This window comes from Rattus rattus, chromosome X, assembly GCF_011064425.1.
Source record: "Rattus rattus isolate New Zealand chromosome X, Rrattus_CSIRO_v1, whole genome shotgun sequence".
NCBI lineage: Eukaryota > Metazoa > Chordata > Mammalia > Rodentia > Muridae > Rattus > Rattus rattus.
In genome coordinates this window covers 41,696,828-41,712,407 of record NC_046172.1, presented here as the reverse complement: position 1 = coordinate 41,712,407, position 15,580 = coordinate 41,696,828, and the positions used below count along the sequence as shown (strand labels likewise).

At 33.9% G+C, this 15,580-nt stretch overlaps 1 non-coding gene across 1 annotated transcript; it reads left to right on the top strand.

The window, feature by feature from the left end:
- Window positions 1–10,611: 10,611 nt before the first annotated feature.
- Window positions 10,612–10,743, top strand: LOC116889511. Its single transcript, XR_004386456.1, has one exon. It is a non-coding gene; the product is annotated as a small nucleolar RNA SNORA17 (small nucleolar RNA).
- Window positions 10,744–15,580: the final 4,837 nt, after the last annotated feature.

Sequence of the window (15,580 nt, the reverse complement as noted above, 5' to 3'; positions counted from 1 at the left end):
GTTTAATTCCAGGCTTCCTTCCAACATAGAGGAGAAAGCTTACATAAAGTAGATACAGAATAAATATTTATCCCAGTCATGGAGAAAATCTTGAATTTTGCAACAGTAAGTATCCCAGTAGGAAATACACAGTATAGTCAACTGAAGATTCTTCAAGGTTTTTTTTATAAAGGGATAAAAATTGCAGGATAGAGCAGCTGCCCTGAAATAGAAATTCCTGAGCTCTCAACAGCACTAAACCCAGATAGGCAGAAGGGTGGAATGTTTTTCAAAGTATATAAGCAGACAGAAGGGAACTGAAACCTCAGAGAGGAATAGTGCACTTAAGATGGACAGCTGAGGTGATGTAGCCTGGCAGAAAGAAGGAGACAAATTATAGCCCCTTTCTCTGCTCAAACTTTGGCAGATACTATTTGAGCTGATGCACATCATCTATACATATCAGCATTACCAGTCAGAGTTTAAGGTAGAAAGGGAGAAAGATTGTTGCTGCTGATCAAACAAAAGTTTTCCGACAATAAAGCTATCATGTTATATTTCTGATGTAAGAATTATTGTATTTCCTTCTTCTCATTTATCCTTTGAGTAACTTCATTTTTATCATAGTTTTCTGAAAGCAAAGTTTCATTCAGACACATTAGTTTTCTCCATAGTTGCAAACATTTTCAACAGTATAAAATGCATTAGCTTAACTACTCTCTTTCCTGTGTACTTTTCACCAGTAATATATTGATAGATTCAGTATTATGTGCTTGAGAAATAATTTAGTTTTGTAGCATTTTCTTCTTAATCTCAGCTTAGTGTTTGCACAATGGTCTCTTTACCTCCAGTCTAATCTTTCTGACTGCTCAAGATTCATCATGATAGAGGAGATTTAATACTTTTATAATTGACATAAATGTCTCTCTGGGAAGAATACAATATGCCATTTTGAGTTACTGCCCTATGACCTGCTCTTTCCTCTTCTGTGCCTTCTGAACCAGGGGAAGACCAGTAATTATACAGTACTTGGGTCAAGTGCTGTCCACCCTCCACCAGACATCAAGAAAAGCTTCTTTTAAACATTTCTTTAGAGCCTGTGCTTTTCTTAAAGTGTTGCAGCACTCTGCAATATGACTGAAGAATCCGTGCAGTGAGAGTCATCTTTCTTATAAACTTTAGAACAATTTGGTTAGAATCATGACAGATTCTAACAGTTCTTTTACATCAGAGTAAAGAGATGAAGCTTCCGAAAGAAGGCAAACTTTACTGTCTTGTCATTTATTTTGAGAAAATATATTCCTGGCCAGCACCTTAAAAATTGAAGATGTTCTCAAGAAAAATAGATTATAATAAAACAAGTACATATAATGCATATTATTTCCCACTGTTAAAAGAATTCCAAAGCACAAAATTCATGTTGGCAATGAATCCATCTTGAAGGATGGAACATGAAATGTGAACTAGAAGAACCATCAAATAAGATTAAGACTGATTACCCTAAAATACTTAAAGCATGTAGAGAAAAAAAATATATTACAAGGCCTCAGGAAAGGAGCACAAGGAATTTATAGTATTTCTGTGCAAATATAATGCAAGCATATGGGAAATTATAATCACAACTTGGATCATAAGGAGAGCATTACACTATTTCAAAAAAGTGCATGTTCACCTCGAGAGATCACAGCAGTATATTTTAATATTTTAATAAAGATAGACTCACCATCTCCAACTTAATATTGTTAAGTAAATTAAGTGAAATGATGTTTACTATTAGGAGTTACAGCAAATCACTTTTGAATGTCATAGTCAAAATGTGGTTAGATAATTGGTATATTGTGTTATGTTCCTTCACTCCTGGCATCAATGCAATGAAGTTACTGAAGTCCATTTCAACTGAGACTAAACATTTCCTTGATGGTTCAAAGAGCACTGCAACCAGCCAGACTTAAATGAAATTATGCCAGACCACTAAGATATTAAACCTGAGTCCTTGATTGGGAATTGAGTATTAAAATTTTCAGCAATATCTAACTATAATTGCTTTGCCTTGTGGTGGTAAACTTGGCCAGTGATATGATGAACCATCTGGATGTGGCACTTTTTCATAACTTTTATACATTAATGATAGCAAACCTGTTCTTATAAGACATCATTTATAAATGTATGCTGACTAATAGATTTGTTTGCTTGCAATACCACTTTCATCACTAATGTACTCAATTTCAACAGACAAATGAATTAACCTATTAATTTTAATTTCTAGATAATCCATCATTCCTAATATAAAACAATATTTAATGTTGAGTAATGTATAAACAAAACAGATTTATTTCACACAGTTCTACAGGGATGATAATCCGGTGATAATAGGGTGAAAATCAGATTTAATGACACTCACAATCTATTTAGAACCTTATCTCTGATTCCAGTTTACTTCATCTTCACATGACCTGAGAGGCAAAGGACAAAGATGTGGTGTGCTTACAGGGCAAAAAGTATGGAAAGGCTACAAATTCTCTAGCCTTTTCTTTTTAATAATGAAATGTCATTCTTCCAGCCATTATTTTTTAAATAAAAAATGTTATTCTTGACAGTACAACTCTTATTGGCCACTTCCATAAAAGTATCACCTTTTGTATTGATATTTTCTTATTTACATTTCAAATGTTATCCCCCCCGGTTTCCCACTGGAAAACCCTATCCCTCCCCATCCCCCTGCTTCTGTGAGGGTGTTCCCCCATCCACCTACCTGTTCCCTTCTGCCCTGCCATTCCCCTACACAACGTCATCTAGCCTTCACAAGATCCTGTAAATGTATCATCTTATAGTTTAAATTCTAAGATATAAAGTTTGGAAGGACAAATCAAATCAGTTTCCTTATGTCTGAAATGGCATTAGATAAAGCACATATACTGTAAAGTGTATGTACATTTAATTACTATATAGAGACATAGTACACATTAGCTTTTTTATCATAAGTTCAATCTCTTCATTACCATTGTTACCACCTGTTTGATATTTTGTGATTTAGTAATTTAATTATCAAATGTGTTCATCTGTGAGTTCCTAAGAAATCTTTATGAAGGCATACTGACCTTACCTTTCTGTCATGTTGTAAATAGAAAACAGAAAATGATTTTCTACTGTGAGATTTTTAACAAAAATAGATTTTTAAAACACAGAACATGCAATGGATAAATAATCACTTTAAAGGGTTTGCATATTTTCATAATTATCTCTGTGAGAAATAATAGTTATCTTTTTTATTGTTAGGAGTTTCATCAGTTTACAAACATGGCAGTGACATTACATTTTTATAAATATTTATTGTTTACATGAGATAAAGAAAACCACCTTGTTCTGATGTAAGACTACTACGTAATTATTGATAACTCTGAGTATCTTTATGGGGAATAGATTCAATTATGTATTCAAAGGAACATGTGTGTTTTACATTTTCACCTAACATTTTAGATTAATATATTATAAAACATTTTAATTTGGAAATTCCTCATTTCTATGTTATATGAGTAGATAAAAGAAAACCTCATTATTTGGAAGGAAATGTAAAGTAATGATACCTTCAAAATTCTTCCATTTCAAATTTATTTGACATACATCTAATCATTTGCGATACAAGTAAACACCATAATGTTAATAATTTAAATCATCATTTCACAAACTATATCTCATTTGTAGCAATTTTTGATACTTACAACCATCTCATTGTAAGAAAACTAACTTTTTCTATCTTTCTTTTGGGATTTTATATGTATGTGTGCTTACATGAATGTATCTATGCAGGGTTAGTTGCTAATTTCAATTTTCACTCCTGGGAAGGCATCTTAAGCTAGGCTGGCTGACCTTTGAGATTCAGTTTCCTCTCCCATATAAACAATGAAAGAAAAACCCCACGTAATCATCTTATTAGATGCTGAAAAATCCTTTGACAAATCCAATTCCCCTTTGTGATACAAGTCTTAGAGAGGTTAGGATCCAAGGACAGATGTAAACATAATAAAGGCAATTTATACTAATTCTATAGCCAACATCAAATTATATGGAATTTTCTTAGTGAAAGATAGTCATACAAGTTTTCATTCTTAGCATATTTCAAATTTTGGGATTAAAAAATTAAAACCAGCCTAAAGTGATTGTCATTTAATACCCAATTCATACCCAGAGGAGAAGAGTTCCAGCTACATTTTTAAAGTCATAAAGAATCTAAATATCAGTAGGAGCTAAGAGCATAAACCTGGATCTCTCCTTCCCATGGCAGCAATCTTTTTTTATCCACTCCTTTGCACAGATCTATTGAAAACAGTTGGGATTCATTCATAGTTGATGTACATGTGTAACATTGCTATTAATGGTAATCAAGACAAGAATAGTCTCTCTTGACAAATCCACAGAGGAAAGCCAATTCACTCTGACAGTGTAAGCGAAGAACAGCTGTACATTTTATATCTTCCTAAATGGTAACAAAAAAGCAAATATAAAGGAAAAGACTCATGTTTCCATTCCTGGGAAAGAAATGCACTAGAATTTTTTTCTTTTGGTGACATTTTATAGCTAAAGTCTCCTCTTTTCCATGCTACTGTGTTTCTCAAATAACTTTTCTTGATGCATATTTTGTTTTATGTGCATTTTACTGCACATAGTCAAACTTTGTATGAGAGGTTAGTATTAAAAGATGAATAAGTAAGTCACTGCCTTTTAGTAGCATCATCTAGTTTGTACTGTTAATCCCAATGTTGTAAGAAAAAAGACCACCGACCCAAACCATCATGGTCAAATTAATTAAAGCAAGCATTTTTATTTGGGTACATGGGCTGCCTTCTCCTAAGTCAGGGTTTAAGATATCAGCATTGGACATAAAGAAGGTAAGAGCTTTTATAGCTCAGGGGTAAGGTGTCTCCAAATAAGGGATTTTGAGTCAGGGTTACACAAGGAGAGGATAAACGTGATAAGTTGATTAGAACAAACTTCTGAAACAAAGACATGATTGCAAAGTGGTTATAGGGTAGTCATAACAAGGTGATCATAATAGCAGGTGGCAATCTGAACATTTTGAAATAAGGTCATGTTTAGCATTTCCTGGAATAGGCAGTACAGAGAACCATTTACAGTTATGGTTACAGGTGAGACATAGACTAATTCTTGAGAAACAGACAGAGATGTAATCATAAACAGAATTAAACCTAGTTTGTCTTACTATAAGATGGCTTTTAAGTCTCAGATGGAAGCAGACTGATATATCACCTCCTGAATAAAGCTTATAAAATGTTGGAGAATGTACTATGCAGGGTTTATATACAAGTAGTCATCAAAAAGAACATGTATGTAAAATTTCAACGTATTCATGTTAATTCAACACTATGTTAAATGTAATGAGCAAAGTGTATTTCAATGGAGAAAAGGAGCTACTAGTTTTATAAACAGATTTAATAGTTTTTTTTGTACAATTTTGCTAAAATATCAAAAGATGCAGTCATGAATGGTTGATTTGTAAAATCCTTGGCTTAACTGTTATTCATACTACATGCATAACATATTTTTTTCTAGACATCTCTAACATTACTTGACTAGCCATAATAGGGAGTGATGCAAGGATCTTTCTGTGTACATTCTTTTGTTCTCAGAGCTTATATGACTTTATTCAGGCATAGCACATGAATGAATATGCATCATTTAAAAGTGTGTTTTTAAAAGAGAATATCTTATAGTTATGAAAAAGTCTTACTGAATTTCTTAAATTATGAACCTTGTCAACTACTTTTTTCAGCCACCATGCCTAACTGTTTTTTCCTTGCATATTTTCTCTGTAAAATGTCACAAAGAAAAGAACCTCTTGACTAGTAAGTAGAAAGGGTTGTACAGGAAAAATAATGATGAGTTAATAGCATAACAAGTCACAGGGAATAAAGAGAAACCAGAACAGAGGTATTTTTGAAATTTATCTAAATCAAAGTCCATTACAATTATGCTTATTTATATCTCAAGTATCATCCCCATTTCCGGATTCACCTCCAGAAACCCCCTATCCCATCCACCTCCCCCTTCTTCTTGGAGGGTGCTCCCCCACTCATTCCCCATTCCCCTCCCTGGCATTCCCCTAGACTGGGGCATGAAGCCCTGACACAGCCAAGGGCCTCTCCTCCCACTGATGCCAGACAAGGCTACCCTCTGTTACATATGCAGCTGGAGCCATGGGTCCCTCCATGTATAATCTTTTGTTGGAGGTTTATTCCCTGGGACCTCTAGGGTATCTGATTGCTTGATACTATTGTTCTTCTTTTGGTGTTACAAACCCCTTAAGCTACTTTAGTCCTTTCTCTAACTCCTCCATTGCTCACCCCATTCTCAGTCCAATGGTGGCTGCCAGCATTCACCTCTGTATTTGTCAGACTCTGGCAGACACTCTCAGGAGGCAGCTATATTAGGCTCCTGTCAACATGCACTTCTTGGCATCCTCAATCGTGTCTGGGTTTGGAGACTATTTGTGAGATGGATCCCCATATGTGGCAATCTCTATATAGCCTTTCCTCCAGTTTCTGCTCCAAGTTTCATCTCTTGTGAGTATTTCCTCCTGTGAGTATTTTGTTTCCCCTTCTAAGCAGGACTGAAGCATACACACTTTGGTCTCCCTTCTTCTTGAACTTCATGTGGTCTGTAAATCATATCTTGGGTATTCCAAGCTTTTGGGCTAATTCCCACTTATTAGTGAGTGAATATCATGTGTGTTCTTTTGTGATTAGGTTACCTCACTCAGGATGATATTTTCTAGTTCCATCCATTTGCCTATGAATTTCATGACGTCATTGTTTCTGATAGCTGAGTAGTACTCCATTGTGTAAATGTACCACACTTTCTGTATCCATTCATCGGCAAGTTCTAAGACAGAAGTCTCCCTATAATTAAGACATTGTTTCCATTATAGTCAATTAGCATTTATTTATTATTAATTCAGTTATTTCTTTCTGATTTTCAACACTTATCATTGTGGATTTTCTGTTTCTAATATTAATCTGTATGCTGGGTGAAAGTTGTGCTTGTATTTTTTATTCTATACCCAGTATATTGCATATTCTTCAAACTATAAAATATAATCAATAAATTTTTGCCAAATGAGTAATTTTATCACTCAAATATATCTAATACTAAAATATTTTCATAATTTTACAGATGCCTTATTCAGTGTATTAAGAAGGAAAGGTAATATACTAATGAATAGCTATAGATTTGTATTCCTAAGAAACTTATTCATATATCTTCTTAAATCACTGTAGAAATATTTACCATATTTCTACAAGTATATGATATCATTGTTTTAATTTTTAGTATAATTATAAATGAAAAGTTATATCCTTAAACAAGAATTTGCTACATAATTTAAACTTAGCTTGCTTTTCAATATTTTTATTATATTTCTGAAAATTACATAAAATTTATTTGTATCATGTTCAGCCCTCAGCTCCTCCCAGATCTATCCTCACTTTACTAATCACCAAACTTTATCTTTCTCCCATCAAACCCAATTTATGTTGTTTAAGTAATCTTGGGTGTAGAGCCTGGCATGGATATTGGTAAATCTACGAAAGGTATTTATATTAATTAAACCAGCTACTAGAAGGAATACTACACTTTGAAGATTATATTAAACACACCAAAATGGTTCAAAAGAATAAAAAAAGAATGCCAGAACATGTAATCAGATGAACTCTGAGTAAAAATACCACCTCAACAAAATAACAGGAATCATGATTGTTCAAGAGTAACTCATTATTAGTTATCTTAATTCTCTAACAAAAAGATATTAATGGACTGGATTAGAGAATATGATACGTCTTTTTGCTGCCTCCAAGAAATAGATCATTAGTGATAGGCACTACTTTGGGATGAAATGTATTATTAGCAAAATACAACAAATAACAAGCATAAAAATAACAATATTTGATAAAATGAATTTTAAACAAAACATACTCAGAAAAGAGAGATAAATATATTTTATATTCATTAAAGGAGAAAGCCACAAAGAGGATATTACACTTTGAAACACTTATGTACTAAATACAGATACACAAAATTTTATAAAGGACACTATCACAGCTAAAACCATAGATTGAACCAACAGTGACATGGGGTTACTTCAATTTCCCACTATCATCAATAGACAAGTCACTTAGACAAAAACTAAATAGAAAAACTTTAGAGTTAAATGACACAATAAATGAAATTGGTCTTATCAACATTTCCAGCCCATTCTCTACAAATACTAAAGAATATACTTCCTTCTCAACATCCTATAGATTTTCCCCCAAATGACCACATATTTGAACACAAAGACAGTCTCAACAGTTTTAGAATAACTGAAATGACATCCTGTGTTCTAACTGGCCACAAAGGAATATCGCTAGATATCAACAATGATAGAAAAGACAGAGAATACATAACTTATACACTACTAGTGCGTAACTAAAGAATACACTAATGGAAGAGAATCAGGTAAATGGAGAAATAAAGTAGGAAATTAAAATATTCAATATTCATATAGTTTAATAAATATAAAACAAAATATATCATAATCTATGGGATAAAATGAAGGCAGATATAAGGGGGAACTAATTACCCCAATCAAAAAAAAAAAAAACCGACTTAATGTTGCTATGAAGGCCTTAGAAAGATAAAATAAAAGGAGACAAAAAAGCACACAAGTATATTGGAAAGCATAATTGATATTATGGTAGAAATTAATGAAATGGAAATGAAAAAATGCAAAATGAAGTGATGGCTCCTTAGAAAAATTAACAGGATTGAAAAATTTAAGTCACGTTAAGAGAGAGAGAGAGAGAGAGAGAGAACCTAAATAAGTAAAATAAAATGTAAAAAGGAAAATGTTACATCAGAAAATGAAGTGTTTAAGTCTATAATTCATAAATCTTGAAAATTTTAAAGGAATAAAAAGATTTTTAGATATATGTGACTAACAATAATTATATGAAATTAAGCAAATAACATAAGTGATTATAATTCAAATTAAACTTGCAACAGACATTTAGAGTGCATTTTAAAAGCTAATATTTCTTTGCCATTTCACAAAACATTGAATTTATATTTCTTTCCTTCAACATCTTTATAATCTTAGCAACGATTATTTTCTCAGAACATTTGACTTCATACCTAATTAGCACTTAATACTCAAACATCTCTTATAACTAATGCATGTTGCCAACAAGGCATTGGCAAGCTTTGATGTTTTATAGTTATGGTTGAAATCCCTGTCAAACGTCCAAAACAGTGATTATCCATGTAGTTGACTGAAAAAAGAATCAACTCTTTCAGGTCTTAGGCATTTGTACCCCTGAAAGAATTGGCATTATGTCTAAATGAATATTTGAAAATTATTCTTGCTCAGTTGAAGAGCCTTAGAGATACTTCCTTGTGGAGGGGAAATATAGTGGGAAAAATAATTACTAGTCAATGCATAACCAGAGAGATTTAGTTAATTTGCAGGCACCATTGAACATTGCATTGTTCTATTCAAGTCAAAATACTCTGAAGAGGTTCTATACAATTTCTTTTATTTGGGATTTCATTTAGAGATTTGATTTTTTTTATTGGATTCCTTTATTTTTGTGTCTGTACTTTTTGTAACATATTGTAACAAGAGCTTTGTGTGGGATTATTGAGTGCATTATTTTTTCAATGTGGTGAAAATTATCTTACAGAAACAATTTAAGTCAAGAAAGATTTATTTTTTACTCGTTGTTTAATTATGACATTGCCTGGGGTTGAGGGAGGGGTATAAGAAAACAACTCTCAGCAATTATAAAATTTCAGTTGTATCCAATGACATTTTAAATTTGTATCTGTATTGCCTTGTAAAGATAACAATGTAATTGTAAAGTTAACAATGAAGTATTGGGTACTTTAAGCATGTTAAGCATGTTAAGAAGATACTGTTCTTACCAACACATACACAAGCAAAACAGGTAAAGATAAAAGGATAAGAAAAGATAAACCAGAAGCACAGTGGCAAATAAAACATGTATTGTCTTGTTTTTAGAAACTAAAAATATTGAGGCACAAATATTTAAAGTAAGCTATTTGAGAAGAGGAAGGGAACTAGAAAGAGATGGACAGTAGTACATCAGAGAATTATTGTGGGCAAACATGATCAAAGTGTACAATACATGTATGTGAAAATGAAATTGTGAAACTCATTATTTTGTTCAAGAAACATATACTAACATGTTTATAAAGAATACCAGTAAATTTTTTCAAATGGTATGTATATTTGACAGCTTGATTGTGATATTTTTATTATAGGTTTATGCACAGACTTCCAAACTCAACAAATATTATGCATTAAACAGGAGAAACTTTTATGTATACTGATAATCTATTGAAAGGTTAAAAAACAGAGGAGTGGAGTAAAGAAAATGAGGAAAGAAGTAGAGATGGAGGCAAGAGAGAGTGAATAAAGGAGGGAAGGGCATTCACATTCTCGCTGAAAGTGCATAGAAATAAGTTGATCCCTATTAGTTTCCTGCTTTTAAAAAAGATATTCTGGATCTATGTTTTTAGCATTTTCAAAGTTCTTGGGAAACTAAGTAACTACATCTTTTGCCTGCCCCTAGAAGCATTGAAGGTGTGACTGCTGTGTCACATGTGTGTCAGGAGATGGCAGAGAGAAGAGAGCCTGTGTCTATGTTCAGTCTACTAACCTAAGAACATCTGAATGATTAGTAACCTAATATTTCCTGGAAAAACTGAGCCTGCAACAGCTACAAGTCTGATGCCAGGGAGCTCATCTGAGATACTGTCAGGCCCCAACAGATCTGAGGACCAGGAACAAGAAGATTTTCTTTACACAGGGCAACAAAGGGATAGCCAAGGGTATTCCCAGTGGGGCCGCAGTATTGATAGAGTAGCAGAAGTCAGATGCCTTGTAGCAGACCAACAAGTCAAGCAGAAAGTGTGTATAAAAGGGAATATTGAGGGACACACTGTGACATACTACAGCTTTCCCAGTATGATTTTATTTTCACTGTTGAGGGGGAGGGTGCAAGTGTGGAGACCAGGAGACAGGAGACAGAGGGAGAGAGGGTAAGAAGCCATGGCAGGTGATGTTAAGATTCTGCTCTGTGTATTTACAGATTGTTATTAATGTTCTCAAGGGATGGATGGTACCGGGCTTTGTATGTTTAAGTGGGCAATTATATCTTATCAATTGTATCTAAGATTATTGTGTTATGTGTTCTTTTATGTGAGGGTTTGAGTGAAGGAAAGTGTGTGGCTGGGATGTGTTTCCACCAAGATATCTAGCAGATATCTTGGGGCACCGCGGTGTTGGACCTAGCAGGTAAAAGACACCATTACTTTTTTATTTTTCTATTTTTACAACAACAGATGGCCCTAAAAGGTGATGGGCAAGAATCCACTTGTAATCTTAAGAGTTGAGAGAAAGTTTTTATTTTCTAAGTAAGAGGAGACCGGTGCCATGTTAAGTCATGTGATATCTTAAGCGCGGGAATTCAAACAAAGAAATGGGGAAGCTACCTGGGCTGGCAGGCTGTAGGTCCCTTGCTGTGTGATAAGTAATGGCAGCTCAGAGAGTTAGAGATTAAAAGCTGTTTTTTAAAGAAAGTTGTTTAGAAAGTCTTTCAGGATACTCATATTCTTTTTAAGGTGGGCTCCATGGGAATTTTGGGTTGAAATCCTAGTTAGATAAGCTACTTCTTAATTACAGGTATTATTAAAAGTTGATTGAGTTTGTTTTTAGAAAGAAGAGAGTAAAGAGATTACCTGAATCATGTGGGGATTTTCATCCACGGTTCAGAACTTAGATAGGGAAAAATTAGTCACTAACTCCAAGTAGAGAGTTGTGATGAAATGTCTGTAACACCAGGGAGAGTGAATGCAGGCATATATTGTAGAAGTTATTAAGGTCAAAGAAAAATCTGTTACTCTGGGTAGAGATCTTAACAGATGGATATATTTTGGGCTAAAGTCCTGAGTTTTAAGTTGTTTGTTGGTTTTAGAATTGATAGGTGTTTAAGTTTGTTTTACGGAGAGTAAAGAGATTACCCAAATAACGTGGAGATTTTCATCTATGGTTCGGAACTTAGATAGGAAAAATTAGTCACTACCTCCAAGTAGAGAGTTGTGATGAAATGTCTGTAACACCAGGGAGAGTGAATGCAGGCATATATTATAGAAGTTATTAAGGTTAACTAAAAATCTGTGGCTCCGGGTAGAGAGCTTAACAGATTGAGATATTTTGGGTAAAAGTCCTGGTTTGATGTGTTGCTTATTGATATTGGAATTGATAAAAGGTGTTTAGTTTGTTTTATAAATTATCCTGCTAAAGGCCATATGGCTCATTGATTCCGGCTAGCTAGGGTTTGTGATTACTTTTGATATCTACCACCACAGGAAGCTCAGATTCTCTTAACGTGGTCTCCATGGGGATTTTGGGTTAATTTCCTGGTATCACAGAGTACAAAAGCTTATCAGGCTAATTGTTTAGCTTACTTCCTTTTTTAAAAAATTGTTTAATCTTCATGATGGGTGTGACTTTGAGTTTTATGGTTATATTATTACTCTGGGAAAGAGTGCAAGATACAAGCTTTTCTGGTTTCAGACTAAGGAACAGTAATTTGGGAGAAAATTTTTGTCTTTTGTGTTTTAAAAAAGTGTGATTCAGCTCTGGAAACCTCATGAAGGTCATACTGATCAGATTTTGATAGAGGGTAGACTGCCTGAAAAATTTATTCAGGAGAATCAAACAAAAGATATCTTGATTCTAAACTTTGTCTTGAGAGTTGTATTTTTACAGAAAATTAACACCTACTTGGATTCCCTGGTCTCAGGACTTTCAGTTGCGTCCAGTCAGGACATAATGGCTACAGCATTTGGTTTTCATTCTTCCAAACCTTAACCTAAGGATATCTCAGCATACATGTACAGCTTGAAGAAGTTATAGAGCAGTCATCACTCCCAATTCCCTGGACTTGGGGGGACTAAAGTAGTTATTCTAAAGTTGTTTTTTATGAGGAATTTAAAACTAATTGTAATTTAACAGGAGTGAATTAGGTAGATTGAGTTATACAGTCGTAATCTTATTTGTTAACTAAGCTAAAATCTTATTTTGCTTTGATATAGAACTTATTTGTTAAGTTTAAAAGTACCAGGTTTAGAGCCAGTCCTTCTATTGTTACAAACTTCTGGAGTTGATTACACCTGGATTAAGGGACAAAGCAAACATATTACTGACTTTGTGAGAGAACTTTCAAGATATTATTAAAAAGAATTGACAGTCCAGATTTGTCTTATACAGAGAGTGGTTTCCAAAAAAAGTCAGAAATCCACAAAATTTGAGATTTAAAGTTATTTATCTTTTTGTTGAGACATATCTGTCCTAACAGTTCCCCCTTTGGTGGATTTAATGAAGGATTTGAACATCCTACCTCCACTTGAGGCAATACTTTGTGGCTAGGCAGCCACTGGACAAAACTGCTTGTTTCATCTGTCTGCAGACTAATACTGTCAAGAAAGGACAAATTGCAGAATAGTTGATGGATAAATCTCTGCCAAGACAGGGGGTGATCAGCCCTTCAAAATCTACATTTCAAGAGTCTGTCAGTTTGATTTTTGGGCAAAAGGCTGAAGACTTGCACTAGATGTTGCTAACGGGGACTGTGCAAAGGTGGAGATTTGTCTCTAAAACCTCTCAGTTCCAGAAGCCATGTTAGGCTTCCTATGTGTATAGATATTTGGTCATTCTCAGATTTCTGACGGGGTTGAAGACTGATTATAGTCTCATAGCTTATCAGGCTGTATAACTCTGAATATACATATTATTGGATAGTTATCAGATAGTATACAAGTTAGCCAAGATATAATATAGATTTTAAGCCTTTCTTAAGCTGGAATGAAGAACTAAATGTTCTGTCTAACTGACATAGTGATGGACTGGGTGTTGAGTATATCATATGATTTTATAAATTGTAGAATGGTAATAATGTTACTCAATTTATGTATAAGTGAAAAAGGCTTTTTAACTGGACAAAAGGGAAATAAGTTGTGGTTTTGCCCTGAAGTTATTCAGATTTGATGTTAATTCCACTGCCCAAGGACTACCAGTCACATACTCAGAACTCAGGTGACTTCCCAGAACCACCTCCCCATTGAATTTGTAAAGTACAGGTGAGACACAGGTACAGGATAGAAGGAGGCATATCATTGGAGGAGAAGGAAGGATGGGTGGGAGAGAAGTTTGAAGGAAGAGGAGGAGACTAGAGGAAAGGGGAGAGACAGGAGACAGAGGGAGAGAGGGTAAGAAGCCATGGCAGGTGATGTTAAGATTCTGCTCTGTTTATTTACAGGTTGTTATTAATGTTCTCAAGGGATGGATGGTACCGGGCTTTGTATGTTTAAGTGGGCAATTATATATTATCAATTGGATCTAAAAAAATTGTGGAGACCAGGTATGAGGGGAAGGGGAGATGAGCGGGATTTATGATGGGACATTCATGAAGAATCAATAAAACGTTAAAAAATAAGTTTTCTATTTATTTTTATATAATTTTGGTACTTTGTATCATTATATATTTGTTTACTTAGATATAGTATTATTGAGTAAATTTTTATTAATTTACACATAATCTTGTCTGACATATCCTCTATTTCCTAAAATCGTTCTCTTTCAAGTTACTATTCATGAGTAGAGGCTTATTTTAGCCATCTTTTAATGGAACTAAATTTTAATTCTTTTTATCTTAATCATTTTATCGGAGAGGAGCTGAAGGGGTTTATAACCCCGTAGGCAGAACAACAATATCAACCAACCAGATCCCTCAGAACTTCCAGGGACTAAACCAACAACCAAAGATTACACAAGGACAGACCCATGGCTTCTGCTGCATATGTAGCTGAGGATGGCCTTGTTGGGCACCAATGGGAGAGGAGTCCATGGTCCTGTAAAGGCTCAATGCCCCAGTGTAGGAGAATGCCAGGGCAGGGAGGTGGGAGGGTTTAAGTGGGTTGTTGAGTGAGCACCTCCATAGAAGCCAGGTGAGAGGGATGGGAAAGGAGGTTGCCGGTTGCCGGAGGGGAAACCGGAAAGGGGGATAACATTTGAAATGTAAGTAAAGAAAATACCCAATAAAAGGAAAAAAATTCTTTCACTTGCATATTTTGAATGAAATTTGTTATGCTTAGTCCCATTTGTTAAAACTGCATCTCATGTAACACATGGACCTTTAAAGGTATTATTTTTCTATAAACATTGGTTAATATATATGTTCAAAATATAATATAGATTGTATTACAATTTTGTTTATTATATTTTTGTGGCATATTTTGATTTTTTTTAGCTCATCAATTATTTTAAAATTTTTAATTATTTTTGAGTTTTATAGTAATATATATTAATTTTAAAATGAATTGTGCCATGTTCATAAAACATACTACATGTGACATTTTCTTCTTAAAGTAGTTATTAAAATTTTTTGTATCAGTCTGTATGCTTGTCTATTGTATAAGACATGTATATGCAATGAATAAATATTTTGTTGTTACAGTGATTGAGCTC